At 42.2% G+C, this 8,221-nt stretch overlaps 2 protein-coding genes across 5 annotated transcripts in view; one reads left to right on the top strand and one right to left on the bottom strand.

The window, feature by feature from the left end:
- Positions 1-2,060, bottom strand: part of mtfr2 (mitochondrial fission regulator 2) — an 18,458-nt gene extending 16,398 nt beyond the window's left edge. Inside the window, exon 1 of one of the 2 annotated variants that reach the window (XM_085997540.1) lies at positions 1,968-2,060. The gene's annotated coding sequence lies outside the window, so the exon portion shown is untranslated. The remainder of the gene's footprint in view (positions 1-1,967) is intronic. The other variant, XM_085997539.1, reaches the window with a different exon arrangement.
- A 153-nt stretch (positions 2,061-2,213) lies between these two features.
- The window catches only part of armc1l (armadillo repeat containing 1, like), a 28,369-nt gene continuing 22,361 nt past the window's right edge, over positions 2,214-8,221 (top strand). Inside the window, exon 1 of one of the 3 annotated variants that reach the window (XM_085997542.1) lies at positions 2,214-2,751. The gene's annotated coding sequence lies outside the window, so the exon portion shown is untranslated. The remainder of the gene's footprint in view (positions 2,752-8,221) is intronic. The other 2 variants (XM_085997541.1, XM_085997543.1) reach the window with 2 other exon arrangements.

Raw genomic sequence — 8,221 nt, 5'->3', positions numbered from 1 at the left:
GTCAACATTTATAATGGGAAATTCTGTACGCAAACAGTTGCTAATTGCAGGCATTGCTCACTAGATGGTGCTGTGCCTTCCCAACAACTGAGCATCTACCAGCCACCAGTTAAAAACAACTCTGTCCCTCTGTTCACTCAACTGACAGCTGCATCACGATAAATATTCTACCTCTGCCCCCAATTTTCCAGTCCTATGTTACAAAAAATAAATGTGCCCCTATAAACACTGCTGCTGACCCTGCTTTTTTCTGTCCCTCAGCTTTGCTTTGGTACCAACTCTGCCTAGTCAATCAGCCCCAAATCTGGTTCTAATTTTCTGACCCTATATAAAATGGTTTTTTTTAAAGTGTGACCCAGCTGCTTATAGAAAAGAAAATATGTGTGTCTTCTTTCTTCCTCCAATCCCACAGATTACTGCCACTCAATCCGTTCCCTCATGTACTGTACTGAAAGTTTGATATATTTTAAATGTATTAATTCGCACTTCTTAATCTCTGCTACCACTTCTGCTCCTGCATTTGCTTCACACTGTTCCCTTTCAGAACTCCCTTCCACTGCCTCTGTTTGATTTGCACTGGTCTTTTTGTGCTCCTTTCTGCATGTCTAATTCCAACTTCACCCAACCCTGATTTCTCCCTTTCAAAGACTCCACATTCCCTCCCACGTCATTCTCTCCACATTCCCTCCCCAGTCCAGAGCCACAGAATTGGTCCGTAATTTCCGATAGGAGGCTTCCTGCATGCAAATGCCTCCTATCGGAAAAAAATCTACGAACTTACCTGAGGGCTCCCGAGGTGCGTACACTTCCGCTCCTGGGCCGCTCCAAACTCGAAATATGCAGGGCCCACATATCCATGGGGCGCATGCAGTTCGTAAACATCCCTGGGATCACGTGGGCCAGGCCAGGCCAGCCAATAGTAGAAGGGAATCTCCCTTCATACTTTTGACAAATAGACCTGTCAAATATATGAATGGAGATCACCCCAAAAACCACAGTAAAACATTAAATACATTTTGTAATCACGTTTTTAAAATGAGTTAAAATGACAATAAATTAAATATTTTAAACATTTAATTTTTTGAAATTGTTTTTAAAAATTTACGGGGCTAAAAATAAACTTACCTTTTTTAAAAGTATTTTAAAATTATAAATGAGTGACAAAAGATTGTTTTTTTGCTAGTAAAAGCAGGCCTTACGCCTGCTTTTACCAGACATAAGATTTCTAAGAGTTTTCTGCAGGCGGAGGTTCTTCAGAAAGCGGAACTATCCGCCCGCAGAGGCCCTTCTCTAGGGCAGGCGTCCGATCTGCAAGAGCATTCTTGACAGATCGGGAATACCGGTTTTCAGCGCATGCGCTTCGCATTTCCGATGTCCCTACGGGTGCGTATGCAGCACGTACACACCCGTAGGCATCAGAAAATACAGGCCATTGTTTCAAATTTTGTACTTCAATTTCCACCTCCGTTTGCCACTCCTAACTCCACTTCACCAGCTTCTCCCTGCTACTCGCTTTCATATTGCATTACACTACTTGCACCCTATCCTTCACGCCTCTCCATTAATGGGCTCAGTTTTATCTTTATTTGCTTCCCTTCATCGCTGTGTTACCAACAACTCTTAAACTGCACCACTCCCGATACTCACTGTCACTTACAAGTGCCCATCTGCTAACTATTCTCAGCTCACTATAACACAACTACCCACTATCTGCCCAGCTTCTAACTTCCAATTGCACATTACCCCCACCAAACTCCTCCTATACCCTTCCTAACTGTTCAACAACCCCAAATCTCCCTTCCAATGCCCCACACCTCCCTCAATGCTTCCACTTTCTTTTTCCCTACTGTCCTCTTTCTCTTCTCCCTCTCCAACTACTGATACATCCCACACGACATGCTCCAATCGAAAATATATTTTCCAAAATGTATTTGAAAACACTCATGTATCCAGAGTTCGTTACCTACCACAGTTACAGAGAGACACAAGCAGCTGCTGCCAAAGCTCTGGACCTCCAACAGGTAGAATAGCTATTCAATGAAGTATGATGTGCATCCATGACATAGTCAGGATAATGGTAGCATTGCAGTTACACATTTTATGGGGTGAGTTGTGCTGATTACCTTGCTGGTCATGAGGGGTTCCTGCTTTCTGCCGTCTACTTAGAAAAACCATGCTATCAGTGGTCTAATGATCAACTACCAGCTATCCTCCTTGAGGGATGATAAGTGGGGTCTAATTGGGATCTGGCTCCAAGGTGACCTGCTTGGTGATGGAAGATTAAAATTGATGTTGTACTCACACATTGGCCTGGAGTTTCTGCTAGGTTGTACTGAGTTTTTTTCAGTGCCATTTTCCCAAAATTGGCCAAACCAGCACAAAAGATAGAGTAATTTCAAGTACAAATTGAGTTTCTGCTATCTTTTGCGCTAGTTTTAAAGAAAATCGCGCCTTCGCTGTTCAGATTTAGGTAAGTGGGGTATCTCCCTATGTGTAGAGAGTGTGTAATCCATTTCGGGCAAAGGAACTCTATAGATTTGTCAATAGTTGGTTTAGAGATTCTTAAGCATGGTGATGTGCTTCTGTATATGCCAGACGCCTGGCTGACCGAAACAAAATTCCAATTTATATTTTTGTTTTTCAGGTTTTACCATCTTTGGACTAACCAACCTTTCAGAAGTTTTAGGAGGGAACTGGAGATCAGATCACTACCATATCATTACCACTGGTAGTGCAGTTATACTGGAGGAGGTAGTCTGATTTTGTGAAGTAAATTTTTAAATGTTGTTTTTAAAGCCACCCAGTCTGCGCAACTATTTTATTCTCATCAAGATAAAACAAAACCTATTTTGTCCCAGTGTGAATCTGTTAGTGGTATTGTATGTGTATCAGAATTTGATCATGGAACGAAGGCTGCCTATTTTGTTGTGGATATGGCATCCTTTATTATTCTGCACCTCTCAAGACTGAATGTATGGGCATTGCAGCTAAGTAAAGCATTCAAAGAGCTACACGTTATATTCATAGACAAATAACCAATGGTATTTTTGGTGAGCGTGGCTAGTTACTAGATTTTGATAAAATCAGAAACTAGTTGAATTTTGCAAGAAAAGAAAGCTAAATATTATGGCACTTTGTTTTTTGGGGAGACGGGGAGATAGGCTCTTAGTTTCTACTGCAATGTTGTAATTCCGTGTAGTGCCGACAAGTTGCTGCTTCCAGCTTGCAATGTGCTCCCTGCACCCACTACATTATTAAAGGATTGGCACCCGTAATATATATATTTCATGTAAAGTACAAGTATGACCATAATCACTTTACAATTGCAGAGTTGTATAGTGTTCCAAAATAAATTTAAAGGCTGCCATGATATGCACTGCCATAGAATAAAAGTGAATATGTAACATCAATATTGACATGGTGCAGATACTGTTTCACTCATAAAGCAAAGTTTTAACGCACTGTGCTTGCAAAATACAAATATTTGGCACATATGGATCGCCACCAGTGACAGAATCCATATTTAGCTGCATAATATAGGCTCATTTGTCAGCCATTTCCTAGGTACTAAATGTAGGTATGTGATAGTTATTGAGAATATATTTATTAATTTGATACAGCATTGAGAAAGAAAGAAAAAATTTGTAGCTCCCATGGCATTATACATGGGGAGTCAAGACAAGGTGCAGTTTTCAGGTCAAAGAGGGTTAGAGGGCAGTAGATAATTAGCCTAGAGGTGTGGGAGCACTGGGAGCCAGAAGAAGCTAGAGAGGGAAGGTATAACTTAGGAGAAGGGGAATGAACATAAGAAATGGGAGCAGGAGTAGGCCATTTGGCCTTTCGAGCCTGCTCCGCCATTCAATAAGATCATGGCTAATCTTCTACCTCATCTCCACTTTCCTGCACTATCCCCATATCCCTTGATTCCCTTAATATTCAACAATCTATCGATCTCTGTCTTGAATATACTCAATGACTGAGCCTCCACAGCCTTCTGTGATTCACCACCCTCCGAGCGAAGACATTTCTCCTCATCTCAGTCCTAAATGGCCGACCCCTTATCCTGAGACAATGCCCCCTAGTTCTAGACTCTCCAGCCAGGGAAACAGCCACTCAGCATCTACCTTGTCAAACCCTGTAAGAATTTTGTATGTTTCAATGAGATCACCTCTCATTCTTCTAAACTCTAGAGAATATAGGCCTAGTCTACTCGATCTCTCCTCATAGGACAATTCCCCCATCCCGTGAATCAGTCTGGTGAACCTTTGTTGCACTCCCTCTATGGCAAGTATATTCTTTCTTAGGCAAGGAGACCAAAACTGTACACACTACTCCAGCTGTGGCCTCACCAGGGCCCTATATAATTGCGGTAAGACATCTTTACTCTTGTACTCAAATCCTCTTGTAATAAAGGCCAACATACCATTTGCTTTCCTAATTGCTTGCTGTACCTGCATGTTAACTTTCAGTGATTCGTGTACAAGAACACCCAGATCCCTCTGAACACCAACATTTCCCAGTCTCTCACCATTTAAAAAATACTCTGCTTTTCTATTTTTCCTACCAAAGTGGATAACTTCACATTTCTCCACATTATATTCTATTTGCTATGTTCTTGCCCATTCACTTAGCCTGTCTGTATCCCCTTGAAGCCTCTTTGCATCCTCCTCACAATTTACATTCCCACCTAGCTTTGTATCATCACCAAACTTGAATATATTACATTTGGTCCCCTCATCCAAATCATTGATATAGATTGTGAATAGCTGAGGCCCAAGCACTGATCCTTGCGGGACCCCACTAGTTACAGCCTGCCAACCCGAAAATGACCCGTTTATTCCTACTCTCTGTTTTCTGTCCTACTCTCTGTTTTCTGTCCGTTAACCAATCAATCCATGCTAGTATATTACCCCCAATCCCGTGAGCTCTAATTTTGTTTAATAACCTCTTGTGTGGCATCTTACCGAATGCCTTCTGAAAATCCAAATACACCACATCCACTTGTGTTTCCCCTTATCTATTCTGCTAGTTACAACCTCAAAAAAACTCTTAACAAATTTGTCAAACACGATTTCCCTTTCATAAATCCATGTTGACTTTGTCCAATCCTATTATTATTTTCTAAGTTCCCTGTTACCACGTCCTTGATAATAGATTCTAGCATTTTCCCTACTATTGATGTCAGGCTAACTGGTTTGTAGTTCCCCATTTTCTCTTTCCCTCCTTTCTTAAATAGTGGGGTTGCATTTGCTACCTTCCAATCTGCGGGAACCATTCTAGAATCTATGGAATTTTGGAAAATGGCAACCAATGCATCCACTATCACTACCTCTTTCAAAACCCTAGGATGTAGGCCATCAGGTCTAGGGGATTTATTGGCTTTCAGTCCCATTAATTTCTCCAGTACTATTTTTTTTACTAATACTAATTTCTTTCAGTTCCTCATTCTCACTAGATCCTTGGTTCTCCACTATTTCCCGGAAATTTTTTGCGTCTTCTGTGAAGACAGACACAAAGGCCACAATTTTGCCAGTGCTCAGAGGGCAGGTTTGGAGGCGGGTCATAGATTAAAATCACTTTGATTGACGGCGGGTTGCGATCCCGCCTCCAAGCAGCTTTCCCAAGTGTCGGGTCCCCGATTTGCGAATGGACCCGACACCTAGCGGCGGGAAGAGGATTAAAGGCAATTACCTGCCTATTAACAGGTACTTGGCAGTAGTTGTCAGCCTATTTCTGAATTTTGCCGCTCCTGGCTCGGGTTTCTCGACGTCCAAACACCACGCCAGGTAAATATGGCGTGTTGTGAGTCTGCTGTAATGTTTCTGGATTGATGACAGCTGCAGAAGTGGTGTGAAGGATCCAATGTTGCACATGGTGAGTCTCAGAGGAAAGAAATGTTGGGTACTGCATTTTTAATACATTTACACTTTTCTTTAGGTTACAAGTTTTTAAATCCATGTCCAGTGCCACCTCATTGGGAGAACCTCTCTCACCAGTGACAGATCGCTTCTGCCACCTCACCTGCAGCTGCCATCTATCCCAGCCTATGGAGGGAGGCATTGAAGAGCCTGGGTGCAAGAGGTCACCTTTGTGCAGTGATTCTCAGTGTTTGCAGCACCTCAATGCTGTCAAACACTGAGAAATTAACTGTCAAAATAAAATTGTGCGTGGTCCCTTTAAGAAAACCGGCAGATGACTTATTTAAAAAGGGAGGTAGACAAAAGGCTGGAAACTATAGACCAGTTAGCCTAACATCTGTGGTTGGTAAAATGTTGGAGTCCATTATTAAGGAAGCAGTAACAGGACATTTGGATAAGCATAATTTAATCGGACAGAGTCAGCATGGAGGGGAAGTCATGTTTGACAAATTTGCTCGAATTCTTTGAGGACGTAACAAACAGGGTGGATAAAGGGGAACCAGTGGATGTGGTGTATTTGGACTTCCAAAAGGCATTTGACAAGGTGCCACACAAAAGATTACTGCACAAGATAAAAAAAATCACGGGATTGGGGGTAATATACTGGCATGGGTGGAAGATTGGCTATCTAACAGGAAACAGAGAGTTGGGATAAATGGTTCATTCTCGGGTTGACGTATGAGGAAAGGTTGAGTAGGTTGGGCCTCTACTCATTGGAATTCAGAAGAATGAGAGGCAATCTTATCGAAACATGTAAGATTGTGAGGGGGCTTGATCGGGTGGATGCGGTGAGGATGTTTCCACTGATGGGTGAGACTAGAACTAGGGGGCATAATCTTAGAATAAGGGGCTGCCCTTTCAAAACTGAGATGAGGAGAAACTTCTTCACTCAGAGGGTAGTAAATCTATGGAATTTGCTACCTCAGAGAGCTGTGGAAGCTGCGACATTAAATAAATTCAAAACGGAGATAGACAGTTTCCTAGCAGATAAGGGAATTAGGGATTACGGGGAGCGGGCAGGGAAGTGGACGTGAGTCTAGGTTAGGCCTACGTATGGCCTACTCCTGCTCCTACTTCTTATGTTTTTATGTCATCAGATCGGCTTCCTGTTAATTGGCCAGCAAGCTCGCAGGGCAGGCTTAACAAGGTTCATCAAGGCAAAATCATGTCTGTGGACCGGATGCAGCTGGGGGCGGGACTGGAAGCTGGAAACCACCTGACCCGCCTCCATTAATAAAATCGCAGCCAAAGTATTTATTTTAATTTCTTTAATTTGTAGGTTGGGGTTAGAGGTTGGGGGCATGGGATAAGTTGGAGCACAATTACAGGCTGGGGAATGAGAGGTAAAAGAGAAAAGTACTGCAATTACAACAGGATTGAGGAGTTTCAGCTGCAATGTATACTGCTAAAGTGCAGTTGTGTGTAAATAGTCCCTTGAAAGCGGGTTGCTGTGCCTTTTGAGGTCAGTTAGAGGCTAATTTCTAGATAATTCTAAGATCAATTAGCAGTCAGAAGAAATCAACAGAAAATGACGGGCTTTCTTTCATATGTTTTTTTTAAAATCCTGACATAGAACATTTCATGTGTGAAACCTTAAGTGACAGTCTCAATATATTTTGAACATGGTCGGTTTCTGTTTTAAAAAAAAAACTGATAAATTCTCGTAGCCTTTTTAATAGTGTTTTATTATGTAATGAGCACAGAATATTCAATGCACAAAATTCAAGAGTTACCCAAAAATATGTAGGACAGCTGCTACAAATTTGACTGCATATAATACAGGAAACTTTCAATTAACCGGCACCTAAATAACTGGAAATGTCAGTTAACCGGCAAAATTCAGGAGTAGGTTCAGGTAACTTATTACTTGCTTTCCTCCATGTGTTGCTGTGCAAGGGTGTGGCTGCAGCTGTTGCTAAGCTACAGAGATGCTTGCAACTTGTGGCCATTGTTTTGAAGCTGAACAGGGTTTGTTGCTTTATACATAGAAACATAGAAGATAGGAGCAGGAGTAGGCCATTTGGCCCTTCGAGCCTGCTCCGCCATTCAATGAGATCATGGCTGATCATCCAAATTCAGTACCCTGTCCCTGCCTTCTCCCCATATCCCTTGATCCCTTTAGCCTTAAGAAATATATCCAACTCTTTCTTGAATATACTTAATGAACTGGCCTCCACCGCCCTCTGTGGCAGAGAATTCCACAGGTTCACCACTCTCTGGGTGAAGAAATTCCTCCTCATTTCAGTCCTAAATGGCTTACCCCTTATCCTTAGACTATGACCCCTGGTTCTGGACTCCCCGGC

Source organism: Somniosus microcephalus, chromosome 9, assembly GCF_052327205.1.
Source record: "Somniosus microcephalus isolate GS21.2 chromosome 9, FLI_Smic_1.0, whole genome shotgun sequence".
NCBI lineage: Eukaryota > Metazoa > Chordata > Chondrichthyes > Squaliformes > Somniosidae > Somniosus > Somniosus microcephalus.
The sequence above is the reverse complement of the archived record's forward strand: the minus strand, read 5'-3'. Positions and strand labels throughout refer to the sequence as shown.